The following is a 25,255-nucleotide window of genomic DNA, read 5'->3' as shown; positions in this document are numbered from 1 at the left end:
ACAGTCTTACAGGCTCCAATCTGAACTCTCAGCAAATGAGTTCAGTGGTTTTGGTAGTAAACCTGATCCTGTTATGATGCTGCAGATTTGGGGTTTTGTCGTTTTCTCTCTCTCTCACTTTCACTTTGAAAACTTGTGTCTCTAAGTCTCAGGTGTACTCATGGTTCGAAGCATTGTGATGATTCATTTGCTCTACTGTGCCATCAAGTGGGCAATTCAAGTGAAACAGGCTCTTTGATTATCATGATGTGATGTGTAAACCTCTAAACTGAATAAATACATTTTTACATGGTTATTTATCCCGAATATTGTCTCAGTATGTCTGATACAAAAGAGAAAGTGGAAACTATCAGGACAGAGTTTTGGTATGATTGTGTAACTGTGTAATCATGCTTATGTACATCTGGATAATCACACAAACTGTGTGGCGCTTCACTTTTTAATAAACTAAAAGACAGAAATCAGATTATAGGATCTGTAGTGTTGTTTATTTGTATTATGGCACTTATCATTCGTGATATTTATTACTGTGTGCATACCTTATTAGGAGAGATGAGATTAAAAAAAATTCTTCCTGGCTGGTTTCGTCAAAGAAGAAATGCTCAAGTAACTATGTAGCACGTATGTAATCCAATTCCATAACACAGTGTGATGTGACGGGGAATCAGCTGTGTTTTGCTGCCCATTTTATTTTGAATCTGGCGCAAACCGGCAAGCCTGAATCAGTCACGTGGTACGGACTGCCCGCCAGGCCTCGAACATCACTGCATACGTAATCGTATCAATTTCCGTAATCGTAATTTTGACAAATTAATTACAGAAATTAATTAATTAATTAATTAATTACAGAAAGAAGGACACTGAGAGAAAAAGAGAGCCCGTGCTTTAACAATGGCTCCGTGCAGAGGTATATATGGACACGGACTCGTTTAGCTTATATAGAATTGGCTCCCCATATGCTAATCCAGACCAAAACCTCAGGTTCCATCCATTGACTCACTCCGTCTCCAGTTTCCGCAGCCATGCTTTCTCATTTGTCTTCTCCAGCGCTGATAATTGGTGTCTGTCTTGTGTCAGTAATGTAAAAGACGGATTTAATGCGACATGACCAGCAGTCGCTTTCTAAAACATCAGATATGCATCGGATTCAGTACCACATATGAAAGTGACTTAGGTGGGATTTGAAAATATCGGATTAGTGCTGTTCAAACTGTCATACCATGATCGGATATGGGTCGCATAGGGTCAAAAGTCATATTTGATGCACTTCTGCCTGCAGTGTGAACGTAGCCTTAGGAATAGAGAGCTCAGTGTCACGGTTCTGGGTCCGTTGGACCCAGTATTTTGAGTTTATTATGTTTTGGTTTATTTTTGCATTATGGATTGTTTTCTGATGTTCTGGTGCTTTGTTTATTGTTATCATTATGGATCTGTTTCTGTTATTCTTGGTGAGGGATCAGTTCTTAGGTTTTGGGTTCTCATGTGTATTGCAGTTTCTGTTCAGTGTCATGTCTGCATCTGGTTTAGTAATTCTTGTTTCCTGTCTTATTGTGAAAGTCCTTGGTCGTGTCCAAATTCATGGGCTGCATCCTCCTGAGGCCGCATTTGTAGACCGATTACGTCACAGCGACGCGCCGAAGGCTGTCCAAATTCGTAGACACCTCCGAATGCAGCCGACAAATGCGTCCTCCTTTTCCCCGAATTTGAAGGATGGGTCGGGTGTGTCCTTCGTGGCCCACCATATCCCAGAATTCATAGCGCGGCCCAGCCAAACTCCAGTTTCCAACAATGGCGGCCGCTACTAAGTTTTAAAATTACTCATACTAATCTTTCTGGGTCACAAAATAAACTTTCAACATATTTTCAGGTGAGAAAGTAGTTGTGTAAACATCAAATATCTGCTCGGTTTATCAAGATATCGCATATTTGCAAAAGTGCTTCGACGTTTTCGGAGGCGTCTGCTACCCACCAGCTCGACAGCTAGCCGGAGCTCGAGGGTTACTGATGCGGCTGAGAACGGCACAACTCCCGGCACATCATTTTCAGATCACCGCGGACTTTCGCTGCTCAGGTTAAACGTAATATATAAGTCACTTAGACAACCTAAAAATGTTATTGTTGGGCTTTTTTCAGTGTTTTGTTTGTTCGTGAGTCAATCGGTTTGGCTGAGATTAAAGTTATTAGATTAGATTAGATAAAATAAATTTATTAATCCCCCGGGTGGGTTCCTCCTTGGTTTTTACACAGCTGACTAAACGTCAAACAGAAAATTGATTAAACAGAAGTATGAGACAGTCGAGAATTTACGCGAGTGTCCTGTTATATTTTAGATAGCAAGGAGCAGACGGCTGAGTTTATTAAACTCCACCGAGACAGCGGTGACGCTAATCAGAAGGCTAGACCGTCCAATTTCATGGCCGTTTACTTCAGGCCTACCCGACCTTCTGAGGACCCGGCCCAAGTATACCGCAAAGGCCGGGTCCTCAGGAGGATGCAGCCCATGAATTTGGACACGACCTTTGTCTTATGTTAGTGTGTGCAGCTTAGCTCCCGTCTCGTTAGTCCTGATCTCCCCCAGCTGTGTCTCCCTTCTGTTGCCCATTCCCTCATTACTACCCTGTGTATTTAAGCCCTGTGTTTTCCCATGCTTGGTGTTGCGTTGTACCCGCAGAGCCTACCTGTGTGTGCCTGCTTGGTTTCATGGTTTGGTTTCTGTTTTTGTTTCATGCCAGCAATAAAAGTTGTGGTTTTCAGTTACATTTCGTCTCGGAGTCCTGCATTTGGATCCACATTTCCACCTGCCCGCACACAGAGCCCTGACACTCAGACCTTGAAATGACTCTCTTTATATTTAAACCTCCAGAAAAAATATTCAAAACACAAACACTGAAACTGAAAATAAACTACAATAATACAAACAGAATCAGTGTGTTTGGTGTTTTTAATTGAGCTTCCCTCTGACTGGAATAATTAGCTTTATTTCCTCTTATTTCATTTCCTCTGTCTCCTTACTATCCTTTAACCAAATTCACAACAGATGAAAACAACCCTTTTGTGGAGGTTTATTTTATTTAGACTGCACATTCAAAACAGTCCTTTCATGAAAGTGCAAACTGCAGAACTGTTCTGAAATGTAAATGTGAAACAGGATGCAGTTCACTGCCAACTTAAAAAGCCCATATTTTATGAACTACAGAACATAGAAAACATTTCAAATGTTTAAGATGAGAAAAGCTTAAACTTAACAGTTATAAAATGTCTCGAAAAGTTGGGAAGTGGAAAACAAAAGGCTAGAAAAGTAGGTGGTACTAAAAAGAAAGGGCTGGAGGAAATTTCACAATAATCAGGTTCACTGGCAACATATCAGTGATGTAACTGGGAATGAAAACACATTTTCACTTCTTTAGTTCCTCCCATTTCTAGTGATTTGATTTGTTACCGTTTGTTATCATTCTGTTGCTTTTATTATGTTTTTGCAGCATTTTAACCTTAATTCTGTCTCACCTCATTCAAAGCTTAAATTGAACTGAAGCTGCTCCTTATACAGAAGTATGAGTAAGTCAGAGCAGAGAATTATATGTAACATGTGGTGAAAGGGATGCTAACCAGTCCCAACATGTTAGTGTCCGTTGAAACGGTGCGAAGCGGTGACACAGTGAGCTTGCAGGGACAGGCTCAGGGCGGGGCTGGAACTCAGCCAGATTGATTGACTGTGTGTTTCCCACAGTGACAAGAGCCAAGCAGGAAAAGAGTGCGGCAGCCATCCAGGAGTGTCTGTGTCCTGGGCTGAGAGGCTAAAAATCGCAGTGTGTGTGCATGTGTTGCCACAAATATAAGAGCTGTCGCTTGGCCTTGATGCTGGTGTGCGTGTGTGTTTGGGGGCAGTGTCAAATATGTCACTTCATGTCAGGAGACTCTGAATCATCCAGAAACCTGGCAGCTGAGCAACTGTTCAAGTCATGCAAAGATGTGTGTGTCTGTGCCATACGTCTCTCTAAAGTTTTCCACCACACACACAGAAATTTACAAAAATAAGATATCAAAATGATTGTGCTAGTTCTGTGAATATTTTTTTTAAAAGTTCCACAAATACAACATTTAGCCTAGCCTGAAATAAAAATGACTGCAGTGCAGTCTTTTGTGTGTTTTGTGTGTTTAATCAGCTCAGTCCCTCGGGTGAAATCCCAGGATCCTCTGACCGTTATGTGTCAATCTAACGTCTTGCTTGTGCATGTTTGTGCTTGTAAGTATTCATGTGCAGTCATGTTCAAAAGAACCACAACCTTTTACATTTATTAGGTTTCATGTGTCAGGAGAAAAATCAAGAAGTCTCAAAATGAGGTTAATCCAAAAGAATATACAAAGATGAGTTTTAACGGAGGTTATAGTTTTTTGGCTAAGAAGTAACACCCTGCTCTAAAAAAGCCTTAATCATAATGTGTTATTTAAAATGGCCTGCATTTGTATAGCGCTTTACTCAGTCCCTAAGGACCCCAAAGCACTTCACACTACATTCAGTCATTCACACATTCACACACTGCCGATGGCAAGCTACATTGTAGCCACAGCTGCCCTGGGGCACACTACAGCAGCAGAGACCACGGCCCACTCCTGTGATCACTGTTTGAAATCTGCTTTAAGCCCGCTGGACGTAGTGGAGCAGTAGCAGTAGAAACAGGTTCATGCTTTCACTACCGAGTGTCTGAGAGCTTCAATAATTTAAAAAAGAGCATTAATAATGTTTGCAGTCAGCAGCTGCTGCACTCTGTCAGGTCTTTGTTTTCACTTCTTTTATTTGGGATCAAATGAAATCTCTCTTTGAAACATTTGTCAACCTTGTGGGCTCAGAGCCAAACAGGTGGAACAACCATGAAAACTGGTTCCTACTGTGATGTCACACAGCTTCATGTCATTAAAACAGGTTTACAGGGAAGTACAGGTGCATTTGTGGGTGTATGGTAATGTGGTAAAGACCACTTTACCAGTAGATTTGAAACTTTTTTATTTTGAATTTATGAACTTTTTACCTTTTTATTGATTGTTTTGCTTGACTGGAACAAAATATGAGTTTTCTCTTAATACCTAAAAAAGCAGACATACTGACCTTACACTGTTTTTTCTTTGTGGATATTTTTTCCTTCCTGATGAGCAGAAGGGTGCTTGATGGCTTCAGAGACGCCCGCAGAACAACAGTGACGTCTTTCAGCCTTTAGAACAATCACCAGGCTGAAAATGTTTTCGGTAAGGGTTATGCATGCCTTTTCACATGTAAACTGGACCCCTGCAATGCACTGCATACTACAGTCATTAGCCAAATGCCAGATTACTGACTGGGACAAAAAAGAGATCACAGCAGCCTTGCACTGTCTCACTGTGCATTACAGAATCCAGGATAAAGTGACACTGTTTGTGTTTAAAGCATTAAATGGTATTGATCTGCATACATGGTAGATATGTTGAACTAGGTTTGAACCTTCAGTTAGATGGATGAGTCAGATTATGTTTGTGTTGTTCTGTGGACATCATTTAAGAACAGAACCTGTGAAACATTCAGACCTGCTTTATACGTCACCTCCTTTCTTATTGCCCATGTAATTATTTTTTACCCTACAGTCCAGCCTCTAAAACAAGGAATAAAGTCCTACAAATCATTCAATTAATAGATTTTAAACAGAAAATATTCTTTTAAACAGAAAAGATTCTGTTTAAAATCTGTTTAAAATACTTACGTCCCGGAAGCAACTCGTAAATATGCAACTCCTCCTCAGCGTCTCAACAAATCACAGCACATCACAGTTTTTCCTAGGATGTCTGTCTGCTCTCTTAGTCAGTGAGTTTTATTAAAACTAGCATTTAAACTTTAAAATTAAAATAATCTCATTGGGTTTTAACTTGGGTTATCTGTAATTTATTGAAAATACCGAAATCCTCGGACATTTAAAACAAGTGAAGGAAAGTTCAGCAGAGAACGTGGAAATGGCTGCTGCAACACTTTGCACCACGTTGTTGTTTTCCACTATCTTGATGGCTGCACTCGCAGGTAATTCTGTACATATTTAGATTGCTAGTGATCTTTGAGTTATTTTCACCCTTCTCCATTTCCTCTATCATCTTCCATATGTAGAGCTACCACGATCGCTACCTATGATAAAAGTTTCATGATTATGGTAACTTCTTTGGATCCAAGCTTGTTTGGATTGTTGTTATTCATTCTTTGGGAATTCTGAGATTCTCATGTTTAGGTTTTGAGAGCCTGAATTCTGTTACTTAAATTCTCATTTATTGGTTCTTGTTTGCTTTGCATTTTTCTCCGTTTTTCATGTTCGGTCTGTCTTTGTCTCGTCACGTGTCAGCTGATAAGAAATGACAGTTACATTCTAAAGCAATCATCATGTAACAATTTATAATGTATTTAATATTTGTTAATGATTAAAAATGTTGTTTTGTGATTATGATTTGATCACTTTAGCATTGATTTTATATTATATAACCACTTTGCTTATTCTTGTATATTAGGCTACATCTGGGAAACATGACATCTGTAACACAGCATTTCATATTCTTTCTTTTAAACAATACTGAACACAATTGCCTGTGTGTGTGCGCGGGTGTGTGTGTGTGTGTGGTCCATTTTTGTAGAGTTCAGTGGTCTTTTTTGGGGTTCTCTCCACTCTGATTGGCTGCTGTAGAAGTGAACAATCATAACGTGAAACCTTTAACCGTTCTGTTCTGGCGAGTTTTGACTCTTTTTGGAGGTGCTCAAGCACCAATTAAAATAACTATACAAATAGTAGCACTACAAATGCCTTTTAGTATTATTTTCTGTCATTATCAGAGACACTATTAGACACTACAGTTGGTCACCCAATTTAATGACTTGCTTTTGAAGGCAACACGGTAATGGACCCAGTTCAAATACGGCTTAAGGAAATGTGAAGAATTGACAACCTTTGCAATCATAAAGTGTAATTACTAATTTGAATCACTAATTTGATTACTTCCAGCGCCCCCCATGTGCGGCAGCCTGTTACAGCAGCTCTTTTAAAGAGACTGTGTCCATGAAATTGTTCTTTTTCTAAGAGTCTGAACCTAGAATCACTCCTGCCTCTCTGCTCTTTGTTTTCTCTTCTCAGACCAGAAGATTATCACAGCTGAGTCTGGACAGGACGTCACTCTGTCATGTCGAGCTGCAAACAATAACAAACCCATCATAGTGGGGAAGTGGAGCAGACGTGACCTGAATGGACATTATGTCTTGATGTACCGGGATCAGCAATTTGTCCCAGATGAGCAGCATCCATCTTTTAAGAACCGGGTGGATCTGCAGGACAGACAGATGAAGGATGGAGACGTGTCTTTGATTCTGAAGAATGTGACGACTGCTGATAATGGAACATATGAGTGCCATGTCGTCCAGGGAGTCAAACAACCTTTGAAGCTCATCAGCAGCATCTACCTTCATGTTGATCCTCCAGGTGAGTAGAGTTGAGTGTGTGTGTGATCAGAGGTGAAGCTGCTTCCTGGTTGTTGATGTTTGTTTCTAAAGATGTTGTTGATGAGACTTTGTAGAGCTGACACTTCACACCTGTTTCTCACCTGCAGGTCAGACAGGAGGACACCCAGGGGATGGACCTGTTGGACTGATAGTTGTTCTGAGTGTTTCTGCTGTGCTTCTTGTTGCTGTTGTTGGTTTTTGATCTACATAAAACATAAAAAGACAGAGTCATGTCTCACACAGGCCTGCTGTTGATCAGCAGCTGTTTGAAACATCAGACTGATCCAGTGATGTTTTTTGTGTTATTGGAGAAATAGAAACAAAGAAACAATTGGCAAAAATGCATGATGCCAAACATCAATCAAACATGTTCACAATTAACATTACAACTGTCAAATAAGAATAACCAGAGACAAACAGCAGCAACATATTTACTTCACCATTCATTCCCCTACCAGGCCTAACCTAAGTCTTGGCTAATATCCTGTAATCAGCATTGGGCCACTCAAAAAAGTAATATACTACACAGTAGTCATCATCTTTCCTTGATTTCATACCGAAGAAAGTCATTTGTCATCTGTTTTGCATTACTCTGCAAAATGACCTGGAATTCATTGTCTAAAAATTATAAGTTAAAAATATAAACCTGAGGATAAATTGAGGATTAAATGAAATCAGCTGAGTGTAGCACAAGTTCTCATGACAAAAATAACATGAATTTTTGTGTTTGCTTCTGTCTGTCCAACATGAGCGCAGATTAAAGACCCCTTGTAGTAACACGAAATAATGTAATTACTGAATTTAGTACAGTCACATGTTACATTACTGATTTACAGAAAAAGGCACTGTGATTACTTTGATGCATTACTTTGGAACACCGAGCACTGGCTGTAACTGAGGGACAGAAAACCAAGAAGCTAAAACAAACATTTCAATCCATTGCAAATGACCACGGCAGATCTTAACAGTTTTGAAATCACTAACTATAACTAAAACACTAACACAAAAATCATAAAATCACATGTGAACACACTGAAATATCCAAAGACACATGTTAAATGAAGCACCATTTGGACCCACCTTTAAAAGAACAAACAGTAAAAACCCCTCAAAAGAAATCAAACCCACTCCCACCAGAGTCAGTCCATCGCCTCCCGAAGTTTCCACAGTATGGCAAAACCCGTTTGCCAAAAACACAGCAGAGAGCAGAAATCTGCACATTTCTGTGATTATCATCAAACCTGTTCAGACTGTGTTAGTGTGCCTCTGTTCTTTCTGTGAACTACAGTGTTTGTTCGTCTTCAGTATTTTCATGGATCCGTTTTATATAATCTCAGTAATTTTGCTTCTGAGTACTTTATATAAAATGTAATAGTAATTATCGAGCCAGCGAACATTTTTGTTTCAGCAGCTGTTTGTAAGATCAAACTTGTTGTGAGAGGTTTGGACGGCACAAACAGATTCTCATGCAGAGATCCTTCCATGAACTAAACTCTGCAGTTTGTTATTTCATTTCAAGAGCTGTTCAGATATTATGTATCTTTTTAAATCTTTTATATTAGATTTTTTATTAATGACTGAGGCTTAATATTGCATCTGTTACTCTATCAGTCTTTATTAATATGTTTTTATTTTAACATATTGCGTAATATGTCATTTCACTTGGTATCAAAACTATTATTACTTATATATTTGTTGTATTTAGACAGTTATAAAAACATTTAAAAGCTTATGTGTTGTGTTCATGTTGTGCGCTGTGTTGAGATCCTTTTTCTAAGCCTTTCTGCCCAACCAGCATGTATTCTGTTTTCATCCAGACAATAAACTGCAGCACTAAAAGATAAAAAAGAGGTGTATTTTGTTTATCTAAAAAAAAAAACCCTCACTTTGCTGTTTTCTTATTTTTTAAAAGATCCTAACATAATAATGAAAAAACAGTCTTGTCACAGGTAACCCTGTATGAATAATAAGCCTATAGTGGGTCTTTACAGGCTAAACAACATACTTAATCATATTTAAAGTGTCTAGATCATGCCACAAACTGGTATGTGTAAAAGGCACTCAGAGAAATGAAGCCACCATTAGCACTGTGCACAAAGCAGGAGAGACTTTCCCTCAAATTCGGCATCTGGAACAATGAACTCATGGTACATCAAGTCATGTTGGTATTGATGGATGATGGACCACTGTGAGTTATTTGATGCATGAGTTGACATTGTGGATCACGCATATCTGACATTCAGTCACATTAGCGTGTGTTCATCAGCAGAGTCCTGTAAGCAGTAAGCAGACACTACTTTTTACTCCTGACTGTGCGTGAATGCGTTTTTCTACAGGTTATATTAGAAGTATCACAGCCTGATCAAACACCATAAACTCACAGTTAGTTCCATGACCTCTGTGAACACACATGAATATTCATCCAAAAATGAATAAAATACAGTCACGGTATTTGAACTGTCCTCCTCATTAGTTATGAATGCTCAGCAAGTTGCCTTTTTAAACAGATCTTTCAAGCATCTTGCATCCATGCTAGTCTTTAAAGTACAAGATTCTCCAATGATCTTTTGAGCTGTTCTCACTATGCGCTGTAGTGTATTGCGTTATGACATAGTGCAGTTAGAGCTGCTCTTCTCAAGTCACTGAAGGCAGAAAAAAGGATTTAACAAATCAAAACCAAACTCTGCAAAGCGACCAAGAGAACCTGACCTCAAAGCTCCCAAAGCAGCGAATTAACCCCCACAATGAACTAGTAGTTGAGATGGAACAACAAGACACTAAGAAAAAGAAAACCGTGGTGCTTCAAAGGAGCAGCTTTTACAGGAACCAGTCAGAAAACACCACAAAGCTCCATGCTAACAATTTATGTTCAGAAAACATTCTCTCTCCCCCAACTGGTCACAACTGAATGCCATCCCTCTTTGAGCCTGGTTCTGAACGAGGTTTCTTCCTTTTAAAAGGCAGTTGTTCCTTTCCACTTCAACTGAGTGTTGTGAGATTGTTGTGGTTTCTGTTGTATTATTGTAGAGTTTTCAGCTCATCTTTTTATCACCAAAAATTGCTCAGTGAGGTTTAGTCAGTGAAACTGACTGAGAATCTCCTCTGTGTTGGCAGAGAATTTCAGGAGGTTGTCAAAGATGGTTCCCATGTATTTGTACTCCTCAACTACCTCCACTGGCTTCCCGTGGATGGTGGTGGTGGTGACTGAAGCAGCCAGATCCCTCTGCCTACTGGAGAAGGTCACCACCATCTCGTTAGTTTTGCTCACATTCAGTTCAAGTTTGGAGCTGTCACACCACTCTACAAACTCCTGCAGAGCGGGCCCGTGATGTTCTGAGGGGCCTGACGGCAGTGACAGGAGAACTGTGTCGTCAGCATATTTAACCAGGTGAAAGTTGGCCTGTGTGGATCTGCAGTCATCGGTGTAGAGGATGAAGAGCAGGGGGGAGAGCACACAGCCCTGGCGGGAGCCAGTAAAGGTGGAACGGAGACCGGAAAGAGAGTTGTTCACCCGAACTTTCTGAGTCCTGCTGGTCAAAAAGTCCAATATCAGGAAAATAACTCAAAATGTTAGAAATATTCCAGTGTTAGAAAATCAGCACTGCTCAGTGTTAGCCATTGTCAAACTGCTGGAGTTTAACAAACAAACCATCCAGTCTCACAAAATTCACCAGGAACAGGGAGACACTGATGAACTGCAACGCCATACACGAAACTATCAAGTCCATCAACCAACCGCTTGATGCTTTGAAACCCAGAATAAACAAACAGCTTCAGAGCTCTGAATATTAAGAGAAAATTTACAATAAGGTAAAAGCAGAGCACCAAATGAATAAGCCAAACATCAACAGGAGGCTCAAATTCAAAGACATTTTGAGGAGACATGAAAGCATCACATGAATTGTGATCTCTGAAAATCTCACTCTGCTGCAACAAATTGAAGATCTGCAGAAAAGCCTGTATGGACACTGCACCAGACAGCTTTCATTGGATGGAAGCAGAATGTGAGGCTGTGAAGCAGGAGTGCAACAAACTCCAGGAAAAAGTTCAACCTCTGGAAGAAGAAGGAGTCCAAAGGAAAATAGTTTTGGATAATAAAATCAAACAGTACACAGAGGAAATGAGGAAACAGAACTCAGCTATACCACATGAAATCTGGGGACTGAAGGAGAAATACAAACACAGCAAAGCTCTGGAAGAATCTTTTGCTGTCGCCAAAGCAGAGAGCGAGGCTGTTAGGCAGCAGAATGATGCTTTGTGACACGAAATTCACGAGATGGAAAGAAATATTTAGCAAAGAGATATGTCATGATGGAACTGTCCAAAGAGATCATAAGTCTCAATAAGGCACCACAGAAGAAACTAATCCTGTTGAACCTCTCAGTGAAGCTTGAAATTGGCCATGAATGACATTAAAAGTCTGCTGCCATCTAACAGTGAAACTGGGGATTACAGCATGGCAGCTGCTCTACAAATAAGAGCAATGTAACCACTTTAAAAATCCAAAAGTAGTTTCTTAGTATCACAGTTCATGACATACATCTCACTTTCCTTTTATTCAGCAGCTGCAGTCAGTAAATATTTTGTGAGCGTTTTCTTACATTATTTATTTATAATTCTTCTTCTTCAGCCAAGAGACCTGACCAGCAGAGCTTTAAGAGTGGTTTAATAAACAGCGTTGGGATCAAATCTACATTCACACACAGACAGAGTGGAGTGTGAGGTCGTCTCTACACATCTACCTGTGTCTTTGAAACAACAACTGTCAAATATTTGCTTGTCAAATATCTGAGTCTACAGCCGGAGCAATCAGGAATGTGGTTGATATCAGCACTAATGTCACACAGATCTAAGGTGTGTCTGTTTTTAAAACCTGATGATCAGAGGAGTGTTTGAATGTTTCAGAGATCCTTCAGAAAATGTTTAAATGTTTCAAATGAGCTTTCAGCCTTTAGGTGAGTACAGTCATGTGATTTACTGGAAGTGCTGCAGCAGCTGCATGCTCCCTGGAGAATATTTGCTGCTACTGATCTTTTTCGTGTTTTCTCTGTGTCTGTTTCTGCTGCTTCTTGTCCCTCACTGAAAACAGATGTATGGTTCTGCTCTGATGGGTTTGTATAAAAAGGATGTTAAAGTGAAATTAGTCAGTTAGTTCAGCTTTTGTCATACAGGTTCAGTTCACGCATATGAAGTTGTTACATTTCTTATTTTTTTAAAATGTATTGTTTACTTTTTTAAAACTGCTCATGTTGAATAAACATTAAGTAGGTTTATCAAAGTGTCTTGACACATGGTCAATCATCCAGCTAAGGAAATCCCCTAAAGCCTTCAGTGGCCTGAAGAAGTCACTTGGGTGAGTGATGAAATGTTGAATACTGAAAACTCAACGTCGAGATGAACAGAATCAACTTTTGGGGAGTTTATCCTTTTGACCTACAGAAAGAGCAGATGGATCATACCAACCTGCTATAAAAATCTTTGTATGGCTATCATGTATCATCTGTATGTACATCATCATCCTGATTATCAGAAGAGAGTTTGAGGATTTAACAGATCTCCATACAACAACAGTAAGTGTTTGCTGTGTTTTTCTAAAATCATTTTCAGTCTTTTAGGTAAAACGTTTCAGTTGTCATGGTTACATTTCAGTTAACATCCACCCACAAAAATGTTTTAACAGAAAACTGTTTTTAAAAAAAAAAAAAAAAGAGTGAGACTTCATTTAAAATGTAATTTCCTTTTTAGTTGATGCGACCCTGTAAAGCTTGAACCTTGAAATCGTTGCCACAAAATTCTTTTGCTTTTTCAATTTTCAAATGTCGTTTGATGTAATTTCCTTTTGAGAAGTTGAATTTGAAGAGTGGCGTCTCTAACTTCAAATGTCCTCAAGAGACACGGAAGAGTTTAAACCAGCAGCTTTAGCTTAAACCTTAAGTTTAATCTTGTGTCATCAGATTTAAACTCAGGTTCAGTTATTCAGTGAAAATACCAACAGACTCAGACATTTAGAACAAACTAAGAGTCAGATCAGCAGAAACAAGAACACGGAAATGTCTGCTGTAACGGCGTCGCTCTGCTCCACTTTGCTGTTTGTCGGCCTCTTCGTGTTCATCTCTGCAGGTGAAGTTTAACTGTTATAAAACTAACAGAGTATGACTCTGGTTAAATCAATAATAATATTTCTCAAAGGATTATTTTCATATTAATTCAGTTTTTCTGTTTGTGTGAAGGAGACACAAGGCTGGGTGGAATCTGTGTGCACCTAACATGTCAGTGTTTTTCAGATCTCACACAGACAAAGAAGTGTAATGTGTGTGTCGGTGTGATGTGTCGTAGTTTCAGGAGTCAGTATACTGCCAGGGACAGATCTACAGAGGTGGCATGTGCATGTGCTGGTTTTGTATGTGACAGTGTTGTTTATTAAAATAAGCTGAACCTGGGTGGCACATGCCACTCCATGCCACCTCTGTAGATCTGCCCCTGAGTGGCATTGGCTACATTTTAAGGCATATTACACAATGTTACACCTTGGTACAGTCCAAACAGCACTTCCTATATTTTTGTGTTCTGTTTTCTGAATCCCAGGTTTTGCTCAACAGATGCTCAGCACCATTAAAATAATAATTTTTTATAGTTATCTCTGCTAAGTTTTTAATATACTTTACTTTTATAAACATTAACAGTGAATATCGTGCGTGTGTTTTTGATTGGCTGCTGTAAAAGTGAACAGTTTTACTTTGACCTTTAACTTCTCTGTTCTGTATTGTTTCTTCTTTCAGGCCAGAAAAAAAAAAATCACAGCTGATTCTGGACAGGACGCCACTCTGACATGTCGAGCTCCAAACAACAACATCATAGTGGTAGAGTGGAGCAGAGCTGACCTGGGAGAAGAATATGTCCTTTTGTACCGGGATGCGCAGTTTGTTCCAGATGAACAGCATCCATCTTTTAAGAACCGGGTGGATCTGCAGGACAGACAGATGAAGGATGGAGACGTGTCTTTGATTCTGAAGGATGTGACGACTAATGATGCTGGAATATACGAGTGTCGTATCATCATGAGAGAAACACGATCGTGGGAATCCATCAACACCATCCACCTTCATGTTGTTCCTCCAGGTGAGTGAGTAGAGTTGAGTGTGTGTGTGATCAGAGGTGAAGCTGCTTCCTGCTTGTTGATGTTTGTTTCTAAAGATGTTGTTGATGAGACTTTGTAGAAAGCAGCTGGTCTGAGTGATGTGATCAGAGTGCAGTAAATAATGTCTGACAGCAGTTTGAAGAGGAAATGGATTCTGTTCTGTTCTTCACTCATCGCCTACCTGACAGCTGACACCTCACACCTGTTTCTCACCTGCAGCTCAGACAAGAGGAGACAAAGAGGATGGAGGGAAGAAGGATGGAGGGAAGAAGGATGGAGGGAAGGAGGCAGGAGGGAAGAAGGATGGATCTGTTGGACTGATCGCTGGTCTTTCAGTTTCTGCTGTGTTTGTTACTATTGCTGTTGGTTGTTTTTTGATCTGCAATAAAAATAAACAACGGCAGAGTCAGGATTCATTCCAGCCTGCTGTTGAACTTCAGCCTGTTTGAAATGTCTCAGAGTTTTTCTCCTGCTGCTGTTCAGACTCTCAGTGTTGTCAGTGAACATTCAGGTACAGACAGATGATCTGATCATCCAGCAGACAGACATCAAACACGTCAAGAATTGGTTTGATGATAAATTTCTCTGATTATCATCAAACCTGTTCAGACTGTGTCAGTGTGTCTCTGTGCTGTCTGTCAGAGACTCTGAAATACAGTGTTTGTTCATCTTCACAGTTTTTATGACATCAGTCACCACTTCTGTGGAAACATTTTGGAAAGCTGTACCTTCCCCCTCAGACACTTTAGGTTTTTTTTGTTGTTTTTTTATGTCGGAGGCAGGGGCGGATTTAGAAGGGTGGCATGGGGTGGGAAGTGCCACCCTAAAATGATCTCTTGCCACCCCAAGTGCCACCCTAGTTCTGCATATGACAGTGTTGTTTATTAAAATAAGATAGCGTAGTCAACAGTGAATATAAATGCTAAAACTGAATATATTGCATAGTGTGCAATATCCACCATCCCCCATCCACCAATTACAAATGGTTCAGCCCTTAGCAGGACCAGCTTTTTTCTTGTTTTCAGTAGCAAGCGATGTTTATGATCGAGCACATTTTGAACAACACCATTGGAATATCGGATTTTACACAGGTGGGTGGATGTTACACTCTGGAAATGGAAGAAAGGTGAGTGTTATTAACCCTCCGTGGTCCACGGACACGCTGCACCTCCAAATCACATGACTGATGTAAGCTGTCAACAAGCTGCAGCCAACTGAGTCTCTATTTCAGCCCATATTGAAAGTTTGGACTTCAAAGTTTTTAAATTTTAATTACAGGCCAGTAAATCGAGAGTTGTGATAATATATATAAGCCATGCTTTTTTCTAAATACTGTTGTCACATTTGTGTGTGTGTTTTAAGCGTTTTCTAAGGACAGTAAAGAAAGAAAAAAAAGCCACCTTTTTCCTATCGGTGGAAAAATGCACCATCTCGACCAATTAAAAAAAATGTCAACACGTGGGATTTGGTTTTTTAGGAAGAGGGGAAAGTTTTGGGAGTGACGGTAACGGCAGCGAGACAGAGCAAGCGAATGAGAGAGAGAGAGTTTTGAGATGTGAGAGATTTGTGACGTTTAGCATGGAAAATGTATTGTTAGTGTGTTGTGTAGTCGTTATTTTGTGTGTCAGTGAGGGCACTATTGAATGTCACAGAGGCACATTTGCAATATAAACACTAAGTAGAAAACCAGCAGAGTGATACACCTCCTGTTGTCAGGCCTGCAGGTTTATCCCTGTGCTGCTCTCTGTCTTTTGGTGGAAAAACTTTTTTTTACTGGCACACATCATTTGTGGGGCACCTGATTGTTCTCTCATTTTAGTTTTAGTAATATTTTTTTAATTCTTATACAAAATGAAAAAAACGGAATATTGGCTGCATTTTTAGATAAATAGCTGTATATGTTTACAAAATGTACATTTTATATTTGCATTTCAAGTTATAAAAATTTACTCAACGTGTCTGTGTTTTTTTACAGTAAAAAATACTACTAGGATTTTAAGTTCTTTGTGTGAACTCAGATCAGTAATACTAATGCAGTATGTCAGTGAAAAACAACTACATTCAGATGAGCTGAAAAGATGCCAAACAAGGCAACGGGGGAAAATAAGATGAGACAAGTTGAGGATGAAATACAAACGTAAACTCAAAAGGAGTCAAAAATGGTCGGTTGTATTTCAGACCTCAGAGGGTTAATCCAACAAATCATGAAAAATTAGGTTTCAATTTTTGTTCATGACAGTGCAGATTTCTGACATTTTGTGTAATTTAAGGTGTAACAATGTCATTGTTTTATAACAAAAAACAGTGAAACTTAAGTTAGACTTGTGTTTGTAAATGAACCGCCCGTTGTTGTGTAACTTTCTGGATTTTATACTTATTGGGCTACATATTTATTATACAGGCTATAGAGTACATAGAATCAAAACTCACATGTTTTATGTAACTAAAGTGTGTAATTATGTGGGCTACAGACAATAATTACGTTATAGACTATATTTATATGAAAAACGTGTATAATTACTGCATTTGAATCATTATAACCACATGTAACCACCTGCATATGTGTTTGAAAAAAAGGCTTTTATTTTGCCACCCCATTTGATTTCTTTGCCACCCTCATGCCACCCTAAGACAATTTCTCTAGATCCGCCCCTGGAGGGAACTACTTCCTCGTACACCTTTCATAATCATGTGTGAAATACGGCTGTATAAATGTGTCGCAGCCCATTGGCGTGCACACTCACAACAATGGTTGAGCATAAATGGAGTGGACATATTTTTCCTCTAAAGAGGAGGAGAGGACTGCATTATTAAGTGATAAGAACAAGTAATCTGATGTCCTGTAATCATTATGATGCTATAATTTGAGACAAAATAAAAGATACAATGAATAAAATACATTTTTGTACAGAGTATCGAATCAGTATCGTTGATACCACCCTGAACTCTTTGAGGCCTTTTTTCTTTTTTCTCCTCTGTTGCTATTTATTATAGTAGACTTATAGGTTCAGTACTTATGTTTTACTATTTCTGCATTTTGTTAACCTGAATTACACATAGGCCTGTGTGTTTAACACAGGTTTGGAAGGAGAAGCTAAACCTGTTAATGTTAAACCTGCATTCTTTCTAATGACCAGTAGGGGGTGAATTTGTTCTTTTACAGGTGATTGCAGTGAAAGAACAGAGCCACTGCAGTTCATCAATCACATGCATCGTGTAATCTTTCCATTTTTCCTTGTGGGCAAAGATCTGATCTGAACCCACTTATTTAGGTTTAGTCACTGAAAACTAGATTTTAAGATCAGGCAGGAACATTGTTTCTTTGGCACTGATGTCTCAGCATACGAATGATACTATGATGAGCAGTCAGACAGCAGCCTTCATGTAACGTGTAACACATTAGTGCATCCCTGGTTTGATTTGTATCTTAGCTTTCAATTTAAAGCTTTCAGGAACAAGTTTTTGGCTTAAGATTTTTTAAAAAGAACAAAAACAAAAATGATAAAAAAATTGGAAAAAAAGGCTGTTTGTTAAAAGTTACATTGGTTTTGGATAAGTGGATGACTTGTATCTTTCCATGAAGAATAGTCAGTCCTTCCACCATCACTACAATTCGAACCAATAGAAAGCTGGTGCTCAGAGGAAGAGGGCGGGCTTTACTTGGTGTCAGTGAAATGAAAAAAAGCTCAAATGAGTGAGAAGGACGATGAAGGAAACATCTGTGCTGTGTCTGCTCTGTAAGTAGAATCTCTGTGTTTGTTTGAATTCTTGTACTTTGACTGTCTGCTCTCCTGATAACTGATGATGGAGGAGAAGACATGAAAAACAAATCAGGCTGAATTCAAGTTCAAAACACCACGAGGACCAACTGCAGGTCTGAACTGACTCTTTATCTTTGCTCAGGAGTTGAGGAAACACAGCAGGCAGTGAAAAGATCAAATCATTCACTCATTATATCAACACAGCTGCACAGTTGACACATGACCTTGTGGGATTTACTTTTTCAGTCGCTTGTTGTCCAAACTTTATTGAAATATGTTGCTGGCATCAAACTGAAAATTAGCAGATTAATCAGAGAGATGAGTTTGTGTGTTTGTCAGCTGTTTGTGTGGAGTTGTTCTTTATGTTCACCTCAAATCAACCTGAGTGTCATTTCTCTTTAGTTCTGATCTCACTGCTGAGCTGCTCAACAAACCAAGGTCAGTAACCTTCTTCTGTCACAGTTTAAACCTGAGAAATGCTCACTGATATGACCTGATTGGGTTCATGTTTCACAATGTAAAGTCTAACAGATCATCAGTTTCACATATGAATGAAATTATTTATTTAACATATTTATTTAACAAAACACCTTTTACGTCATTCTGTTGTTTTTGACAAAAGTCTAACAGATCATCAGTTTTTCACTTTAACCCTCACAGCTCGTCTGACTGTGAGTCCCAGCAGCTCTCAGATCTTTAAAGGAGACTTTGTGTCTCTGAGCTGTGAGGAGGACGACAGCTCTGCTGGATGGACTCTGAGGAGAAACACAAGCACACACACCAGGACTCAGTGTGGAGATGGGTTTGGAGAATCAGCTGGTTCTTCCTGTACCTTCAACCACATCGTCTTAGTAGACAGTGGAGTTTACTGGTGTGAGTCCAGAGAGGGTCCCATCAGTAACATGGTTAACCTGACAGTCACTGGTAAGCTGAGTGTGTGGAGTTAGTGTTGATGAAGCTGTGTGTAAATGGATGAAATGCTGTAGTTTGTCTCTGTGTTGAGGTGGATCAGTGATCCTGCAGAGTCCTGTCCTCCCTGTGATGGAGGGAGATGACGTCACTCTGCTCTGTAAAACAAAGACCACTCCCTCCAACCTCCCAGCTGCTTTCTATAAAGATGGCTCCCTCATCAGGAAGCAGCCTACAGGTCACATGACCATCCAGCATGTTTCCAGGTCTGATGAAGGCCTCTACAAGTGTGACATCAGCGGTCATGGAGAGTCTCCATCCAGCTGGATCACTGTCACAGGTGACACACTCACCTGTCTGTGTTTCTGCAGCTTTCAACATTCACAATGTGACGACAACTTAATGACTGTGTTTGCTTTGTTTTAGACGAACACACCACCACACCTCCACCTACATCCACACCTCCACCTACATCCACCTCTCCTCCTGTTCTCTCTGTGTTGTCATGTTTTGGATCTGTCTGTGTTGTGGTTCTACTGGTGTTACTGGTTCTGTTGGTGAGACGATGTGTTCACAGGAAACCTGAAGGTGAGACTCAGACTTCCTGATTTTTCACGTCTGAGTTTGTTTAGTAGAATAAAGTTCACATTTATTATGACCACAGTAACAATTTAAGTTTAATCTCTGTTTAAATATTTAATTTAGATTATTTTTCATTTTTGAAAATTTCAGAATATCATAAAGATGTTTTAGAAGATGAAATCATCACTCATGTCATGTATGACGCCATCAAGATATCAAATCAGCAGCAGCAGCCAATCAGACAACAGAGAGGTAATATTATGTCGAGGAGGATGTTTTCAAAATTTCTTCTGAGTTGTCGGATTTTCTTCTAAGAGTGTTTCTGTGTAGCTTTACAATTTGGGGATATTTACAGAAAATATGAGTGAAGAATTTAATGGACCTGCAAATGTGTGACCTTTTTGTGCATTATGAGTATAGTTTGGTATGAAATGGGTACGAGAACATTTTCTCAATCATGTTTTTAACAGTGGTTAACTGAAGCTAACAGCTCTGCAGTCGTCCAGCATCCTGTTTCTGATAGAAAGAAAACACTTCAGCTGCAGCTGTTTCAACACAGGGTTGTTCATTGTTTATCTGAAAAAAAATCTGTCCTGTCTCTGTTTCAATACCAGAGGTGGCAAAATTACTGATATTTTTTATCTAAGTAGAAAATATCTGTACACTGAACCTCACACAGTGGTTCAATGTGGGGAAAATCCCATTAGTTGGCTATGATCTGCTGCCCTGAGGTTTCCTGTTCTCTGTAAATTGAATTCAAGAAGTTGTGAGCAGATGTTTCACACGCTATCTTGACTGATTTCCGTCCAATACACTTACAGTACACTGTGTACACACTGTCCTTATACTAGACCGGATAAAGTTAGTGCAAAGGTGAAATTTAGTAAATGAATGTCAGTGTCATCAGCTTAGTTTCAAATTGATCTCTGCTACATTTGATGTAAGCTAACTCTGACCATGAAATCACAGCCGCTGTGCAGCAGTCACACACTAAATCCATCACAATGTGACAAACCTAAACTGCAGATTGTTTTCAAGGAAGTTTTTGAATAAAACATAACACATATTTTAACTCTAAGCTCTCTTCTTCCTCTCCTTTCCTCTATTCTTATCTTTCTCCATCTCTGAGTGAAGTTAGCTCTCTTTCTTTTCAGTCCCTGTGAGCTGCTAATGGTCCCAAAGCCGGACCTTTAGCTACCAACACACTGTGAGACAAACTGCACACAAACAGTTTGTTCGTTTGCTGATGTTTATTAAGTTGATAGACATGTTGCATTTGAAATTACCTGCTTCTGAAACAACGTTACTCCCTTTATGCTCATTCCCCTTTTCGAGGGCTAGCTAGATACTAAAGCAAGCAACCAGAATCTATGAACATTAGCATTCATTTTAGTGCTGTGCAGAAAAAAAAGAAAAACATTAATCTTGCTGAAGATTCTAATTAACATGAGCCTTCTCTGTACCTGATTGTAACTAAGGCTGAATAGCAGCCTTAATGCTGTGATGTTTGCTTTGTGCTCCATGGTGAAATACATCAGTCAGCATTTACGGCGCTATGACAGCTTTGTGGTCGTCCTGTGTCAAAGAAACCTTCATGTGTACAACTGTTTCACAGCAGATGAGTTCAGATAAGAAAACAGCCATAGTTGTTATCGCTTAATCTCTTTACTGTGCCACTTTACAAAAAAGAAGAATGTTTTGCAATAGCTTTAGTGCAATAACATAAAAGCAATGCAGTTGTTGTGCGTGCAGCAATTTAGATGTGTTTCATTCTACAGAGACGGATTCAGTGGTAGTCTACCCAGGAGGGAGAACTGAAGACGTCAGTTATGGCCAGACAGCCATCAGAACGAAGAGTCCCAGGTACAGCTGCTCTTTATCTTTAACTTAGGACAGAAACAAGCTAGCTGCTCATCCTGTTGCCATGCTAAGCTAACCACATCCTGGCTCAACCTCAAACCGCATCCCAGTTCACACTTAATCAGTCTGAACTGGGAATGTTTGTGATGCAGAGAGGTGGAGACTGGAGGTCTTGATTAAACTACAAAGCTTGTAATCATGTTTCCTGTTGTTTTTACTGTGTATGTTTGTGTTCAGACTTTAAACCAGAGCCAGACGTCGTCTACTGTTCACTGAAGTAGTCCACCAGTCCAACCACTAACGTCCAGCTGCTGGTCTCTAACTGGTTCATCCCAGCACCTCAGACTAGAGGACATCCACATGTTACAGAGATTTTTATAAGTATTTTCATCTTGGTTGAAAAAGCTAAAAATCACCAAACAAAGCTTTTTTGTGTTTCCTGGATTTCTGCAACATCAACAAATTTTCGCTCTCACTTGCATTTCTCACGTGGGTCTCTGGGTTTCTAAAATACGTCCTGTGGAAATTTTGATTTGTTGCTGTTTTGCTGTGGCTAACCGACACCCACCTGTCTGCAGAATACAGCGAAAACCAAAGAGCTGCAAACGAAAAAACAGGATCATCATGCTTTGGTTAGAACAGCTTCAATACAGTAAAGGTGTCTGTTTGATGTCGAAGACTTTTTTCTCACCTTGAAACCAACCAGCAGCAGCTGACACAGAATTTTTTTTTTACAGAGCTGAATGGTTTTGGTTTCTGATAAACTTGAAGCTCATGAATTTGTGACTCTGACGACTTCTTGACTTTTGTCACATGTATTTTAAACTAATTTTAATATTGAACAAAGATAACCCAAACCTGGAGTGTTTGTTAACCTTCTGACAAATGTAAAAAAGAAAAATAAAGACAGAAATGAGATACCAGTGTGTGTTTTCGTTTGTTCCATTTTTATTATTTTATTTTTGAAATTTATGAACAATTTTTTTTTTAATCCTGAAGGAAAATGTCCCATCATCTGTTTGTACCAAGCTGAAACATGCTTGGATTGTGCAGCAGAACACTGATCTGAAACACACCAGGAGGTCCATCTCTGCCCAGCCTCAGGCTTCAACAGGACTTAGGAGGCCAGGGACGACCTAAGCCGCCCCAGTGTTTTGGCGCTGGATCACCGCATCTGATTGCTGGTTAGGGACTCTGTCTCCCGTCTTTCAGCCCTGTTAACTCACCACTGGACACCTGCCCTCCAGAGGGGCTCTTCATTCCTGTCCTTTTCAGTGGACAGGTTCTCATACACTTTTGAAGTGTGAGATGGAAAATTTGACTTATTTGGCTGTGGCTACCTAATACACATTTTCTGAATGCAGAAAACAAAGAATAAACAAAGTGCACTGAGATGCTTGAGAAGAGGAAATGTGTGTTTGAGAATGCATAGTTTTAGTTTTTATTTTATAGTTTATTTATAGTTTTTATTTCTGAATAACAGGACATGTAATTTTGCTTTCGTGGTGGAAGTGTTTGCATGATATTTATTGTTTCCTCATCTCACCTCTGTTCTTTCTTCAAAATTATCCAGCGCAATGTTTGATTCTGTCCTCATGATGGCACTGTTGCTTCATTATTAAAATTGTAGGACTGCAGAGGTATAACAGTGTTTTAGAAGTGAACTGCACAGCCCCAAGTATTCATCCAAGTCATTGAATCCAAGTGTTCCAATCACTTCCATAGTGACAGGAGTGTAAAACTTCCTCTCTACTAAATATTCCACAGTCAGCTGTTAGTGGTGTTATTACAAAGTGGAAGATTCTGGAAATGACAGCAACTTAGCCATGATGAAGTTTGCCATATAAAATCATGGAATGGGGTCAGCACAAACTTTCTGCAGAGTCAGTTGCTACACATAACCAAGCTTCATGTGATCTTCAGATTAGCTGGAGAACAGTGCATAGAGAGCTTCATGGAATGGGTTTCCATGCCCGAGCAGCTGCATGCAAGCCTCACCAAACTCAGTGAATGGATCATATGCAGTGGTGTAAAGGATGCCACCAGTGGACTTATTGTTACTGTTATGGTGCTCTATAATAATAACACCACAAAAACAGACAGGAGAATGAGCTTTAGGAGTCCATGCACATTTAAAGAGTCACTGTGTCCCCTCAGCTGAATGCTACTGACACCCTTCAACGAATATGCTTTGAATTATGTTCAACTTTTTGGTAACAACTTTAACACCCCTGGATTAGTGGCTGGAGCCCAGCCTAAGTTTATTGTTCCAAGATAAAATGTACGTTCTGTTGTTGCAAAGTGGGAACAACAGAAATTCAGACTAGGTTACAGAGTGAGGTCGTTCATGATTCAAGATTCGTTATTTGTCACGTGCGTGGTTACACAGGCATAACACGCAGTGAAATGTGACGTGATACTCTCCTCGACTGTGCAAAGAAAAAAGAGAGAGAAGACAGATCTTTATATACAGGGAATGGATATATACAAAGAGGAAATTATGTGCAGCAAGTGGGTGGGTCATGTACATTATATAAATAGAAATAAAATAAAATGAAACAATCTGGAAATTTACATGGTCGTTGCATGTTGAGGTAGCATGAAACTGCTGAATGAGTAGCTGCAGAGCTCAAAACACCAACACAAGAGTGCTGGGACCTCACAAGGTTGGGTTTCTTTTTTTTTCTCTTTTTTTCTCTCTTTTTTTTCTCTTTCTTTCTTTTTTTTCTCTTTTTTTTTTTTTTTTTTTTTGTCCCGTTTGGATCTTTAGCCATCAGAATTGTTGTCTTAAGGCCAAGAAAGATGCCAAGCGGATTTATTTTACCAAGTGGATCATCATGGCCTTGCCATATTGGTCCATTTGATTGACCTTTATTATAATTATGAATTTATTTTATTTTCAGTTGCTACAAACGGGACAGACATGACTGGGGGATAGGACAGGGAGAAAGAATGAAAGAAAGAGAGGGAGAGAAAGAAAACCAAAGGGGAGAAGAGACGGTGAGAAGGGGGGGAAGAAAGAAAAAACAAAACAAAACACCTGGGTCACCTGTATGGAGAAAAAAAACAGAAGAGAAAGCAAACAACAAAGAGCAACATAATAAAAAAAAAACAGCACCATCACAAAAAATTAGCTAGCAGTAGATATCAGTAGATACTAAATATTAAACGCTATTGTGCAGCACGCAAGATAGAAAGCGCACAATGTGCTTTGAGGCAGCAGCCAAGAAAGGTGTAGTCCGCGTCTGTGAACACCCGTGTGTACACCTGTGTGCATACCTGTGTGGATCAGCATGCTTGTATTCCAAAGGTTTCTCCATGTAACGATCTGCTAGGGAGTGTGGGGGGGCCACAGCCCCGTCCCCCAGGGCATGAAGCAGGTATGGAGGAGATCAAAACTCCAGACATCCAGAGGCCCCAGAGTACAAGGACCCGAGGAGGACCACCAAAGGGGGAGGAACCGTGCCACCCTCCTGGGAAGAGCTGAGTAGGGCCCCAAACGAGAGGTCA

At 39.7% G+C, this 25,255-nt stretch overlaps 2 long non-coding RNA genes across 2 annotated transcripts; both read left to right on the top strand.

Moving 5' to 3' along the window:
- The first annotated feature begins 4,959 nt into the window (after positions 1 to 4,959).
- On the top strand, positions 4,960 to 9,337 carry LOC113018011 (uncharacterized). The gene is made up of 4 exons (XR_003271655.1): positions 4,960 to 5,241; positions 7,134 to 7,475; positions 7,603 to 8,763; positions 8,937 to 9,337. It is a non-coding gene; the product is annotated as an uncharacterized LOC113018011 (long non-coding RNA).
- Positions 9,338 to 19,790: 10,453 nt separating this feature from the next.
- On the top strand, positions 19,791 to 22,641 carry LOC113018013 (uncharacterized). The gene is made up of 4 exons (XR_003271657.1): positions 19,791 to 19,891; positions 20,036 to 20,137; positions 21,664 to 21,748; positions 21,983 to 22,641. It is a non-coding gene; the product is annotated as an uncharacterized LOC113018013 (long non-coding RNA).
- The last annotated feature ends 2,614 nt before the right edge of the window (positions 22,642 to 25,255 follow it).

Source organism: Astatotilapia calliptera, unplaced genomic scaffold (assembly GCF_900246225.1).
Source record: "Astatotilapia calliptera unplaced genomic scaffold, fAstCal1.2 U_scaffold_31, whole genome shotgun sequence".
In the NCBI taxonomy this organism is placed as follows: domain Eukaryota; kingdom Metazoa; phylum Chordata; class Actinopteri; order Cichliformes; family Cichlidae; genus Astatotilapia; species Astatotilapia calliptera.
Note: the sequence above shows the minus strand (reverse complement) of the source record. Positions and strands in the feature narration are given on the sequence as shown.